General features: G+C 32.7%; 1 long non-coding RNA gene and 1 pseudogene across 9 annotated transcripts; one reads left to right on the forward strand and one right to left on the reverse strand.

Annotated features, from left to right (window-relative positions):
* Window positions 1-5,009: 5,009 nt before the first annotated feature.
* Window positions 5,010-10,597, reverse strand: LOC132641809 (uncharacterized). Of its 9 annotated transcripts, XR_009582986.1 has the most exons (7): window positions 10,339-10,597; window positions 10,098-10,184; window positions 7,144-7,982; window positions 6,955-7,045; window positions 6,314-6,637; window positions 6,060-6,219; window positions 5,010-5,508 (listed from the first exon to the last, which is right to left on the reverse strand). It is a non-coding gene; the product is annotated as an uncharacterized LOC132641809 (long non-coding RNA). The 9 variants fall into 9 exon arrangements; XR_009582985.1 differs by lacking the exon at window positions 6,955-7,045 and having other exon boundaries at window positions 7,857-7,982; XR_009582984.1 differs by having other exon boundaries at window positions 6,314-7,045.
* Window positions 10,598-11,118: 521 nt separating this feature from the next.
* Window positions 11,119-13,595, forward strand: LOC132639887 (transcription factor bHLH18-like; annotated as a pseudogene).
* Window positions 13,596-14,844: the final 1,249 nt, after the last annotated feature.

Below are 14,844 nucleotides of genomic sequence, written 5' to 3' on the forward strand. Positions count from 1 at the left end.
AAGCTAAAAGTGTTTATTTTTCTAAAAAGATATTTATTTTAGAGATTTGAGGTATTTTTGAGTAGTAGCAAAAATTATTTCAGCAGCTGAAAAATTAGCTTTTTTCTGAAACCACATTTGGAAACTTGCTCAAGCACGAAGTAATGCTTCAACATTGTCAGAGATCTTTTTAAAATTGATTAGTCAAATAAAAATTGTTACTATCTAAAAGCATTTTTTCAAAAACCATTACACAAAAGGTAATTTACCTTTTCAAAATAAGCAAATTTTTGAAGCTCGATCGAATATTGATTGAAACGACTTTAATTTGCCATAGTTGCATGTATACGTGAAGTGAACCTTTTTATTAGCCATAAAATTCTATAGTACTAGTTTGTTAGCGTGATGGTGTTAATCATGCCATATTTGCAAAGGCCAATAATTGTTAAAAAAAAAAAAAAAGGTTCGTTTCCAATTTGTTTGTCGAGGCAGCTTTTTTATCGATAGTATTCTATCTTCCTGGGATAATGTATCCTATTCTTCTGGGTAACATCGACTGAGGAACTTCCATGCATTCGATGACAATGATATTAATGAATTCATTTGCTAATTAGGTGGATTTACCCTCTAACTAAAGTTGACTAAAGTTTTGTGTCTTTAAGATTATACGAAAGGTCGGCTAGCTGTTGTTGGTCCGCTCCTTCCATTTTAAAATAAGTGGTGTTTTTACCTGATTTTATTTTAAAATAAGTGGTGTTTCACATAATCAAGAAAACATTAATGATGTTCTTTCAATTCTACCCTTAATTAAATAAAGGGAGTTTTACATAAGCAAAAAACTACTCCCTCCGTTCACTTTTATTTGTCCAGTATTCCAAAAATATATTTTTCACTTTTACTTGTCACTTTTAGCATATTAAGATAAGACAATTTATTTTTTCCTGTTTTACCCATAGTATTAATTACTAATCACTTCAAATCATTTTTCAAATTCAATAAAAATATGCACTAATTAATATGGGTACATTAGTAAATTATGCACTTAATTTATTATTTCTTAAACAGGATGAAAAGACTAAAGTGGACAAGTAAAAGTGAACGGAGGGACTAGTAATTTAGCTACATCTTCTTCAAGGTATTTATTGAGACTAAGTAAAACTACATCTTACTTTCTAGAAATGAGTAGTTTTTCTTAAAGGATATGCACATGCTAAAAACACTACTTATTTTGAAATAGAGAGATTAAAACCTAACATTAATCTTTAAGATAAGCTAAAATATGGAAAAATGCATTTTTTAGTTATTATTATGGCACATGTTGTTTGTCTTCTAAATTTTGTTTGTCCATTGTAAGAATATCATTAAATTACTTTGATGTCAGCATTTTTCATAGGATACCGTCAGCACTGTCGTAGAGTATGATGAAGTTTCGTTTTATTAATTTATCGATTCGATAAATTGTCTTAATTTTTCTGACTTGTCGTGACAGAGCATAGTTATATTTGATTTTAGGGAGATAGGCAATTCTTGATACCTAAGGGCATCTCCAATCATTGCATCATTTTTTTTCATCAAAATGGTGCAAACACCAAAATGATGCATATTAACTTCAACCCATTGCAATATTTTTTACACCAAAAAAGAATATTTCTTTTATATTCTTCTCTCTCTTCTATATTATATTATTTTTTTTTACTTAAATTTTATTTTTTAATTTCATAAAACGAATCCTTTCTTTTTTTCTTTTTTGCATATCCATCCCATGTAATTCATAATCCTTTGTTATTATTATAATTTTCTAAATTATTATGTATTTTCAATTTTAATGTATTGAATATTATTATGTTATTGAACATTGTGTTTTAATTTTAATGTGTTTTCAATTCTAAATTATTATGTTATTGAGCATTGTGTTATTTATTAACAACATATTATATTTATATTTGCACTTTTCATTTTTGTGATGGTTATATTTTTTTATACAATTATAACTTATAATAATATTAACTTACAATTTTATATAAAAATAATATATACGAAAATTAATTTATAAAAATTGCATTCCAAAATTAAGATGTAAAATTAATATTATAAAAATATTACATAAAAAATATTTAGGTATGTTAGGGACCTAAATGAAAAAATTAAAATTTATAATATGTTAAATTAAAAGTGTTATATAATAATAAAATATTAATGAATAGTAATGGTGTGGATGAATAGTGTTGCACCAAATTTGGTGCAACACTATTCATGCACCAAAATGGTGCAAAAAATAGTGCAAGGTTGGAGCTCCAAAACACTATTTTTTGCACCAAAATAGCATTTGGTGCAAAAAATGGTGCAAGGTTGGAGATGGCCTAAGTACATAAAAGTGTGCCTTTTCCAACAAACTAAATATTTAGATGAAATAATATATTAAATGTACACTTCAATACGGTATATATTAAAGCAGGTAAATTGCGTACCTAGATTCAACTCTCACTGTCAAAAAGAAATTTTATGTATTTGGGATTCAGCAAGTAATTAAGGCGATATCTATTAAAGCAGGTAAATTATGTATCTAGGTGAAAGTGTGCATATTGATGGATAATAATTTATGTAGAAGAAACATATAATATGTTTATTAATCTTGTACTAACATCGAATACGATAATATTTTCCGATATATATGAATTGTTTAGAACCAATAACGATATTAATCATATCACCACTGCAACTACTACTAAGAAAACTATGGTTTTTAAGAGGTCAAATCCACAAACAGCTAGGCAAGTCGTTTAATTTCAAGTTAGGTACGAAAAAGGCGAAAAAGATAAAGCAGTAGGTAATTAATAAGAGTATAAATCAGTTTCAAGTCGTTTAATTTCAAGTTAAAATGTCAAATGCTCCTAGTATATTTGAATACTATGATATTTCATTGGCAAATTGTACCATTTGGACTTTATTTATGAATATTCAAATTAGAATCCTCTCCAAGTCCATATGCTACAATAATAATAAAACTACAACATAAGATATACTAGCACTAATTGGGCAGAGTAGGTCCACATCTAACTGAACCTCCTCAGCCGCCTGCCTCCCAAAACAAGACAAAATTCTAAATAAATCAAACAAGGTTTTTTTTGCTACTTTTTCCCAATTTTATGTGATGTTATTTTTTAATTTATTTTAAAAATAATATTGCATTACGTTTTCAAAATAATGTAATTTTAAACGTCCATCCTACCCCTTATTAACGACTTTTTGTAACCTACAAAATTGTTAGAACATGTTTAAAATCATAAATCTAAAGAGTCTGTGTGTGTGTCTATGTGTGTCTATATATATATATATATATATATATTTCTCTTTTGTTTATACCAAAAGTTATTATTTTCCTTTAAAATTTGTGTTCTATCAAATTAAATATCTTCACATAAATTTAAACGAGAGTATAAAAATTTGACGACCTAAAACGTCCTTTTTGAGTCACGTTCTCTTCATGCAAAACTAGTTTAGTAGTGCTTTAATTGAAATCACGAAGTAAGGAATGTTAAGGGGCAATATCAGTAGCAGTTTGAGCAACTTGCACCTTCCTCTTATGAAATTAATTTTTCAGCACTATAAAGGCATAGTTACACAGCGAAGCATGATTATTATTGGTATACAATACTCCCTCCGTCCCAATTTGTTTGAAGATTGACCAGTTAGGGAATCAAACAACTCTTTCTTTGACTACAATTTTCTCCAACCCTTTTTCATATATTGTGAATTGTTAATTATGTAGACTTATATTACTTTTTATGTAGTTTTTAAATACTGTATATCAATTTTATTATAAAATACTCGAAGAATTTATGTTTAAAATTAAGTCAAAGAAAAAGTTGTTTGACTTCTCAAACCGTTCAACCTCAAACAAATTGAGATGGAGTGTCACGTTCTTAGTCTTCAACTAAGCGCACGTGCGGCACTTGACAACTCGCTCACGTTCTTGTACAACTTGCTCACGATTTTGCTATGCCAAGTCAGTCTAGATTACTACACTCAGGATCGCTAAGAGAATGGTAGATAAGCAAGACAAGAGAAATTTGCTAAGAAAGTTTTGTATTAGAGAGAACTTGAATTGTTTTGCTTAATGGTTTACAAATGAATGACCCTCCAATTTATACTACTCACCTAGGGACTAGTATGTAAATAATAATTATTGTACAAGTCCCTACATATTTATAAATAAGCCCCTATTCTAGAAATCTCTACATAACTAGAATATTCCAAGGACTTTCCATGCAATTCCATAAGGTTCTAAAGTCTTCCATGAGAAATCTTCATATTTCTCTAGAACCTTCTCACATAAGCTAGCACTACTAAAAAAACAGGTTTTACGGACCTCAAAAAATGGCTATTTCCGACCTCATGAGGTTGGTTTTGGCCAAAAAACGACCTCAAAATTAGGTCGGAAAAGAGTGGGTCGGTAATATAACCGACCTCACGAGGTCAGTAAATTTTTTTACGTCGGATATTAATTATATAAAGTACCGACCTCATTAGGTCGGTAAATTATATTAATAATATAATGATATGAGTTTAACAACCTCATGAGGTCGGTAAATAATATGATTATGTAATATATTGTTTTAGATTTTCATCATCGTGAGATCGGAATTTTACAATCTTTGCAAAATATTTACAGAAACCCGACCTCATGAGGTCGGTAATTTCTAATTTTTGGGAAAATTTTACAGAATACCGACCTCATGAGGTCGGTAATTTGCAATTTGTAGAGAATTTCGCAGAAAACCGACATCCTGAGGTCGGTAATTTACAATTTCTGGAAAAAAAATTCATAAAACTGACCTCATGAGGTCGTTTATTTTTAATTTTTTGATTTTTTTTGCAGAAACCGACCTCATGAGGTCGGTATTCTAGAAAAAAATTGGTAGAATCTAACTACTATTCCAGCTGCCCCCTGTCAAGATGAAAACAATTTTATATTCAACTAAAACCAACTCAAATAGCTGCCAACAATTCACCAAACTACTACAAATATATACATAAAACATTAAATTACTTCAACAAACACATATACTACAACCACCAATACATCAAATTCAATTCGAAACTACTTCAAAGTTGAATCAAAACGTCATTCAAACATTCAAAAGAGACATTAAACTACTTCAACCTTTACAAACATCCACAAAACATTAAACTAATCTACACTAAGTTAGTCTACAACACTAGACTACTTCACCCCTCGCAAATATCCACAAAACACTTACACAATCCGCAAATCCACCACAACATTAACATTCAAACATGCCTTTGTGTGTTTGACACGTGAGTCCCATCATCATCCGCACCACTAGATTGAGTATGGGGGTTACGAGCATCATCAGCACATGAGGGGATCATAAGGCAATGGAGCACCGCGTGGTGGGAGACGTGGCGACGGGCTTCTATCTCTAATCACAAGGTTTTGTGGTGGTCTCTGGGAAACCCCGTCTCCTTAGCCTTCTTTGTTTTCTTACCCCTTTTTTCACCTGCCATCTATACAATAATATATGTAAGTATCGCAAATATAAATTAGTCGAAAAGCAATACATAGTAGTAGTAATACATGTTTGTTACTCTAATACACTTTATTAGATTTGGCTACCAAAAATAAAACGCGCTATAGTTCAAAATGCAAGCAAGTGGCAGATTCAAAAAATATGCAGGAACTAGTGAAAATAAATGGAAAGAATATCATCTAATCTTGAGAAAGTGTAGCAGCATGACATAGTTAATATAGTAAGACTAATTCTCTGTCCAGCAAGATTTTACATTCAAATATGCACATATGTCCAGCAGATGAAGTAGCATTTCTACTTGGTTTCTTCTTTAAAAAGTTGCAAGTTTGAAGTTCTTTTTACATACCTTAACAAGTTAACTGAATGACAGTCTATTGATACGAAACCGACTGGAACAGGCAAAAACACCAGTCCCGGATTCCCCCTCTGCCCCCTCCCTGGCCCCCCAGTCAAGGATCTCAAAAGCGGCAAGGAAAAGCAAAAAGTAGAGAAATAGAATATAAATGGTTGAATCAGAAACCAACAGACCTGCTTGGCAAGAAGCTTCTCAGTTAGTGATGTTAGACCCCACTTCTTGGGATCATCAAGCTTTTTGTTGGCGAGTTCAGACAGATCTTCCGAAGTCTTTACAGAGACATTATGATCTCGGTAAACCTTGTAAGGCATCATTTGCAATGCCAACACCCACCTACGTTTATTGGAACACTATAAAGTTAAGAAACCATGTCCTATTATAATTCATTGTTTGATAAATGTCCCAGAAAAAAGTGAACAATCTCAACCTTCACAACAGTTGGATCCTCAAGAAGAGATTGCAGAGTTTTGGGGGATTCCAGAGTGGATAATATGCAAAACATAGCAATTAACCTTGTCACCACATATCTGCATAACAACAGCCTTCCCGGTTGGCACACCTGAAGAGAGCACCTATTATTCTTTAAGGAGGGATAACAGTATGCAATTTCACAAATAAGGGCAAGTGAAATGAAGCAGAGAATCCAATTAATCAAGCACGTAATAACTAAAACAAAAGGTCAGAAGGAATATGCAGGATGGTGCAGCTGCTTCAGGGGCTGACAACGGTGTTCTGGAGTCTGGAGACAAACCTGTCCAAATGGAGACAGATGGTAAGGTAACACATCACTCTTTCTCCATCAGTCATACTTGAGTGTTATACATCAAACTATGCAGCTATTCAAATTGTCAGGATTTTATTTATGCATGTACTGTATGGAACACATGAATGGCCTAGTGTTTACTTGTATTTTAATCCTTAAAGGGCATCTGTGTAGTGCTGTTTATGATTTGGACGTCATGATGGAGTTCATAGACTTTCTGCTTAGCTGAAGAGAGGATATTACCATCTACTTTGTAATTTTGTAGCTCCCTGCTAGTGCTATAATGTGAATAAAATTTACCCCACCTGTCCAAAAAATGGAAATTGAATCCACCACATACTCCGGCCCGTTCGAGCCACTTTCATTTCAATCGAGAACCATGAGCGAACAACAGCACTAAAAACAATCATGTCCGGAAACCAAGAAACAGTCAAATCCCTCAACAAAACGCAACAGATACTAACAAGAGAACAAATTTGGAAGAACTATATTACCAGTAACATTATGGATCGTCTGAATCAATGAGAACAAATTCTAGCACAGTGCAGATTGAAAACACCAAAATCAAGCTAATTACAGAACAAAGTCCAACGATATGATTTCTTTATTCATTCTCTTTTCCCCAAACCAATTTATTTTCTTCACAGTTTTATTACGACAATAGGACCCACCAGAAGCATAAAGTTATATAAAGATGGAAACTTTATCACAAGGAATACATAATATTGCTAGTAATCACCTGAATATTGGAAGAGACAAAGAACCTATTCTCTTATTGACAGTTTTATTAGGACCTAATAGAAACATAGAGTTATATAAAGATGGAAACTTTATCACAAGGAATACATAATATAGTTAGTAATCACCTGAATATTGGAAAAGACAAAGAACCTATTTCTCTATTTCACAGTTTTATTAGGAACCAATAGAAGCATAGAGTTATATAAAGATGGAAACTTTATAACATAGTTAGTTACCAATCAATTACTAACCTGAAAATTGGAAGAGACAAAGAACCTATTCTCTTTTTGACAGTTTTATTAGGACCCAATAGAAACATAGAGTTATATAAAGATGTTAACTTTATAACATAAGTAGTAGTTACCAATCAATTACTACCCTGAATAATGGTAGAGAAAAAGAACCTAAACAGATCCAACCACAAATCACATAATTACAACAAAAGTAAAAGAGACAGCTAAGGAACCTGCCAAAATGGAAACAGATGAAGCTTCAGCTGCTCCTTCAACTACATCAGAAACTGATGTAAATATGCAGGATGGTGCAGCTGCTTCAGGGGCTGACAATGGTGTTCCAGAGTCTGGAGACAAACCTGTCCAAATGGAGACAGATGGTAAGGTAACACATCACTCTTTCTCCATCAGTCATACTTGAGTGTTATACATCAAACTATGCAGCTATTCAAATTGTCAAGATTTTATTTATGCATGTACTGTATGGAACACATGAATGGCCTAGTGTTTACTTGTATTTTAATCCTTAAAGGGCATCAGTGTAGTGCTTTTGTGCTTAATTAATATTGGGGTAATAACCAATATTCTTCTGCTTCAGTGTGCTAGCTCAAAGGTGACGGTAAAGTTTAGCATTTATTGTTTTCATTTTCTTACAGGTTGAAGCTCTCAAGAAAAAGGTCAAGAAGACATTTGTACCAGTGACAGAGATTGTTTATGGTGCAATGGCAGCTGCTGATGTTCAGAAGGCTGTTGAGAAAGGATTTGAAATGGCTTAGCACTGCTTGATGTGGAATCTTAAGCTCCTACATTCACATATTTATAGTAGTAGGAAGTAGGAAGAGTGTGCCTAATTGTCAAGTTTGCCTTAATTGTTTTTTATTAATTCCATTTTCTTTTAAGAGTTTAAAAATACCAACTGATTCAATTTGCAGCATTACCAAACAGAGCATACTTTTCTAAGGCTTGTAGGTCAATGGCAGCCAGTTATGTTGTTCTATAGGTATAGGTAATTGTTTTTATACCATGAGATAAATATAATGTGCACATTACATACACCAGAAAAACCAAACAGAGCATATTTATTCCAGTTTAAATTCATGCATGATCAATTTGTGTGTTTTTTCTGTATAATATATCTAAATATATGTATATACTCTCATAGTAATAGTATATTTGTTTCGATGGCTACGTACATTTGAGTGGTTGTAGTACATTATAAACTTAACTGTGACACAAGGATTTTAGTTTTACTTGTTACGTGGTTATAGTACATTATAAACTTTAACTGTGACACAAGAATTTTAATTTTACTTCACAAGTTATAATCATCTGGCTAATATATATAATCACCTCGATATAATCTGTTATAATCCCAAGATCGAGTTACGTAGCCTTGTGGTGTTTCAGATTCCTCATAATTGGAACTTACAATTTTTTTTTAAAGTTATGTCTTCAATTAAATATAAGTACTACTAGTAATCAATAGAAGATTTTTTGGTTATTACTGTAATAGGTATTTGTATAATGCTGTTAGATAAGTAACTTTACAAAAAAATGTATCTTTATAATGATAGATAAATATTGTTATACAAAGGTAAATATAATTTAATTATACTAGGGCACCTAACCAAGCCGTCTTTATAGAGACGAAGCCTAACAATCTCTGGTTTCTCGTAATTCCTACATTGACATTTCACACAAGGGCACCTAACCAAGCCATGACTTAGAAAAGTTTCAAGTGTCATTGCATAGCCAACAAAAGCATCGACACCGTCTACAAATTCTTGCCTCATCCCCCCTCGGTTTTCGTTTGTCCTATTATACATCCAATTACGAGATTCCATCTACACAAATAACACCAAATTTGAAATTGTTAGGGAAAATTCAATGTTTAATTTAATTTAATGTTCAAAACCCAAATCACCAGTTGCCCTAATTAGCAAATTAAAGCTTCAGACTAGGAAAAACTAACTAGGACAATTTAATCTAAGAAAACTTCAAAATTAATTATCATTTATTTATCTTTTCCATCTTTTACCGACTAATCTTTTTGGAATAGTAAAGAACGTCATGATTCTAGACTTATTCTTGAATTTTCATAAAGAAAAGAATCATGGCCTGGCCTGTAGACTACTTCGGTACTCCATTCTTTTCTTTACAATTCAACAACTTTAATATCCTTCATTAATTATTTTCTTTTTATACTTCTTTTTTTGTCAAAGTCCTACACGAACTTTACTAATATGACAAAATGGTCTACTATTTTGGTCAGTTAATGATGCCATCATGCCCCAAATAAAGTTGTACAAAACAATGGAAGACAACAAGATAACAATTACGGTGTTTCTAATTCCAAATTACATGACAAAAGACAGCAAGATAACAGTTACGGTGTTTCTAATTCCAAATTACATTAAGCATCAATTCAACAATTAAAATAGAGAAAGCACATTTTGAGATAGGAAAATACACACTAGAAAGACTAAGGAGGTTGTCTACTAATCGTCAAAGCTATCAATAGAGGCAGCAGCACAATGATCTCCTAAATCAAGCACGAACAACTGAGAAAAGAAAAGGAAAAAAATAAGGGGAAGACTGGGTCAATTCCAGCCAAGGCTTTAACATTTTAGTTAGAGTAACAAAAAAAGGGGAAGTAACTTTGGGAATTAAAATGAGAAAGGAAATTAGTGAATCAAATGAGAAATTAAAACTTACCCAGAAGATGGAAAATGAAGGTGGAGAGCATTGGAAGAAGAGAAGGGCGTGAGATATGGGGAAAATGAAGTGAAGAAAGTTTGAGAGCGTAGAAAATGGGGGAGAGATCTGGAAGAAGTAGTCTTTTTCCAGCTGGGTAGGGATGGCGGCGGCGCGGGGTGACCGGCAGTAATGGTGGTGAAAGTCGCCGGAGTTACTAGGGTTAGAGAGAGAGAGGGGGAGAGAAAAGTGAGCGGAGAGGGGCAGAGAAATGGGAACGAGGTAGAAGAGTTTAATTGGGTCTGGGTTAATTTTATTTGACTGATTATACCGACATCATGAGGTCGGTATATTTAATAATTTTATTTTTTATTTAAAATAATACCGATTTCGTGAGGTCGGTATTTATTTAAATTAAAAATAAAGTTATAGTATTTATCATCAAATAAATTTCCGATCTAGTGAGGTCAGTACATTATTTTTTAAAATTTTGGTATAATATTACCGACCTCATGAGGCCGGTTTATTTTTAAAAAAATTAAAAAATAAATATTACGATTTTACCGACCTCATGAGGTGGTTTTTTTCTGACCTCAACTGAGGTCAGTTTTTTGAGGCCGGTAAAATCTATTTTTTTGGTAGTGTATAGCCTCCTTTCCATGTAAGAATATCCACATAAACTTCCTACGTGGTAAAAATAGTTCCATGTGGTGCCTAGGTGGCATGATGACATGGCGGGTCATCACAGGAGGGAGTATATATTAATTGGCTTTGTTATCTTCCTCAATAATCTCAAACGAAATGGACGATCTTGCTGTTATCTTTTCTCATCATCATAAGACTACTTCTACTTCTCCTATTGGGATGCAAGAGAATAATAATAATGGTGAGACAACTAGAAAACGATTTCATGAAGATGAAAAGGCTGCTGCTAATTTGTCTTGCATAATTTCATTCAACAACTCACAACAATATTCAGCCATGTGCAATTATAATTACCATCAGAATTTTGAACCCTTGTTGATCCCAAAGACTATTATTGGTGCACATCATGAGCTGCAATTTAGAGGAAATTACGCAAGAAGGTCAGACGAGCAAGCACATGAACATTTGTTAGCTGAGAGAAAGAGAAGACAGAAGATAACTAAGTTGTTCGTGTCCTTAGCTTCTCTCCTTCTTGGCCTGAAGGAGGTACTCGTCTATCTAAAAAAGAATGTCACTTTCGATATTTAATAATAATTCTTTAATTCTACCATTTCCAATATACCGTAGTGACACTTTCTTATAAGATTGGCATGTTTAATATCACAAAATCCAAATGATATTTAAGCGTAGAGCAGAAGAGGATTCAAGTTCTAAACTCAAAAAGTTCAATTTATAAGATTCTTAGCACTGAAGTCATTTTACATATGAAATTATGAGTGCAGAAGTAAATATTTGTTAAAGTTTTAATGGTTTTCATATATATATATATATGGAACGACCAAAGGGTATTTGTAGTCCTCACAAAGATTTGCAATAAAATGTCAAATTTTTCAATTAATTACTTTTAGGTTCTTATCTTATTTTTTAAAGTCAAAATACTTTTTGTTCTTATGGTCTATTTTCCAAAAGTTGTCGAACCTCCGACCTTATTTTATTTTTATTTTTTTAATTTTCTATCTGGTGTTTGGTACTGGCATTAGAGCTCGACTAATCCGGATTCGCTTCGTGTAGGGCCCAAATGGGGGAAGCGCTCCATGCCAAGGATTGTTTCATACCCAAGCTCGAACCTGAAACCCCTGGTTAAGGGAGGAGCAGCCCAATCCGCCGCACTTTATTTTCCCCGTTACTTTCTTATATTGATCTTATCTATTAACCTTAAAAATAGTCATTTCTTCGCTAGATACTTTTGCTTCTTGTTACTCTCTCGTTTTCTCCCTTTCATTTGTTGGTTATTATAGATTTTTACATGTGATCGTTTCTTTTACTTTATATTTGTATTATGAAATTTGAGAATTTCTAAAAATTCTTTTAATTACATATAGACATTTCTTTTACTTTATATTTATATAATAATGAGCTCATATGTGTTTACAAAGATTTGTACTAAAATGATTTTCAGATAGAAGGCTACTTACGAATTCGGTCGAACCTAGCAATTATAGTCTAAATCTTTATTGATATTAGAATTTCACTAAATATGTAAAAAATAATTAAATTCATTATGTTGAAGATTAATGTTTAAATTATTATAGATGGACAAAGCGTCAATCGTTGAGGGAGCAGCCACTCATTACACAACTTCATTAAAGGGTAGGAATAGAGCAAGATCATTTGGAGACCAAAGCAAACAATGACAAAGAAGAAACTCCTGCAGTGTTGAAAAAGGCTCGAAATGGACATCAATCTTCAGTTGACATGATATGTAGTTTACCAGAAGTTGAAGTAAGAAGTTTAGAAGAGGATTTTCTGATTACAATATACTTCAAAAAGCAACAAAAAGGGAATATAGATGAAATATTAAGTGTGATTCAAAAGCTTCATTTAACTATCAAGAGCAGCAACTTTATGCCATTTGGCAGCACCACAATGCATATCACAGTTATTGCTCAGGTCTGATTTCCGTCCTAGATCTCTTTCAAACTAAAGAGTCAACTCTATATGTTTGCATGATATACATCACATATTGCAGTGGTGTAAAAATGTATACCCTTAAATATCTCAATGATGACGTTGTTTATCTTAATATTTTTTTATTGTTATATATATAACGGATGTTTGTTACATATATTTATAATAATAGCATTTAACCTTTAGATCTTATAATCAGATTGTTATACACAAAACTATGCAAAAAGTTATTTTTCTTGAACTTTTTATAAGGGAAAAAAACATATACATTTAAAATCTCAAAAAAATGTACTATTTCATTAATTAAAATGTTGAGCTTCCAAAAAAATATTGATGGATCACACATGCCAACTCATAATCTGAAGAAAATTGTGAGACTCAGTTTTGCCTAATGAACTCCATGTGTTGATATTTGAGTCGTTTGTGTGCTGGCTCATATAAGGAAAGAGGGAAAATTGTGAGACTCAGTTTTCAATAATGCATTTTAAAATTGAGATACAAGTCAATGAAGTACTGCATGACACATTGCATGGTTTTAATGTATTTCAATGTGTTATGATCATATTTAATTCTTTCTCCTATTTTTCTACAGATGAATGCCGAATTTCGTAAAACAACAGATTATCTTTGCTGAGAAATTAAGATTGTCGATAATCAAAGTCTGAAGGTTGTCTGGCCAGCAGACAAATTGTATATTTATTATTATGCAAACAATAATCACTATATATATTTTTGTATGTATGATCGACTGATAGGATCATCGCATTTATTTTGTACATATGTCCGCTATATTTTGTAAATTAAAACATGTGTTTGTATATGAGTCGGATAGAATAAAAATGTCCTCTTTAATGAGGCTTACGCGGCGTGTATTCATATTAATCGAGACTCCAATACGGATATATACCGCACACCAGGTGAAAAGCTAATTATTTAGGAACTATGGAAGTAGGGAAAACCAGTCTCACAAGTGGCACTCCACATTGATTGTCTCATCCCCACCCTCGAAACTCACCTCACACCCGTCCCCCTACCCTACCTCCACCGCCAACCCACACCCCAACCCCATCCCACCCCACCCACTCACTACCCCACTACCCACACCGGCCCCACACCACTCCCTCCCCCCCATCCCCCTACCTACCCCACCCACCACCATCACACCATCCGCACCCCCATAGTATTTTCTAGAGTATATACAAATGTTTTTAGCATGCTATTTTTTGCTTACGTATCGAACACAAGAAAATAGGTAAGAAATCCACTTATTTTTATGAAAAACTTTTCCCAAAAACATTTTTCATGGAAAACATTTTCCTTCATACCAAACACATCCTAAATTGAATCGAACTGAGTTGGCTCTTTTTATATAACGAGCCGAGCTAGTAAAAAATGTGAAATGAGTAAGAAGATCACTAAGCTTAATTAAGTTAATATTTGTTATATATTAAATTTTAGTGATGCCTCCCTTCCATTAAAAATGTTACTTTAATGAAATGGGTTAAAATAAATCGATAATTTAAACAATTGTGATAGGGTGAAATTCAAACATAGCCATTTTCGATTTTGTAATTGAGAAATATCATAGGTTCAAAAGTCATTGAAAAATAGCTAATTTTTTTAATCCATGACATTGGTATGGATTCCAAGAATCATGGCATTATCTTGGATTTTTTATCTGCTTAAGTTCCAAACCCAAAATATTTTCTGATGTCTCCGCATGAAAAGTAGTGCCGGCTGAAGGGCAAGGCAGCCAAAGCCCCCACAATTTTGGGGGGGGGGGGGGGGCATTTTCACTAATAATAGGTTTATGAATTATTTTTTTGAAAAATAAATAAAAATTACTCTCTCTGTCCTAATGTATGTGATATTTTTTCCTCCCGAAATACAAATTTCATGAACTTTGACCAACAG

The sequence above is a fragment of the Lycium barbarum genome, chromosome 5, assembly GCF_019175385.1.
Source record: "Lycium barbarum isolate Lr01 chromosome 5, ASM1917538v2, whole genome shotgun sequence".
Taxonomy (NCBI): Eukaryota; Viridiplantae; Streptophyta; class Magnoliopsida; order Solanales; family Solanaceae; genus Lycium; species Lycium barbarum.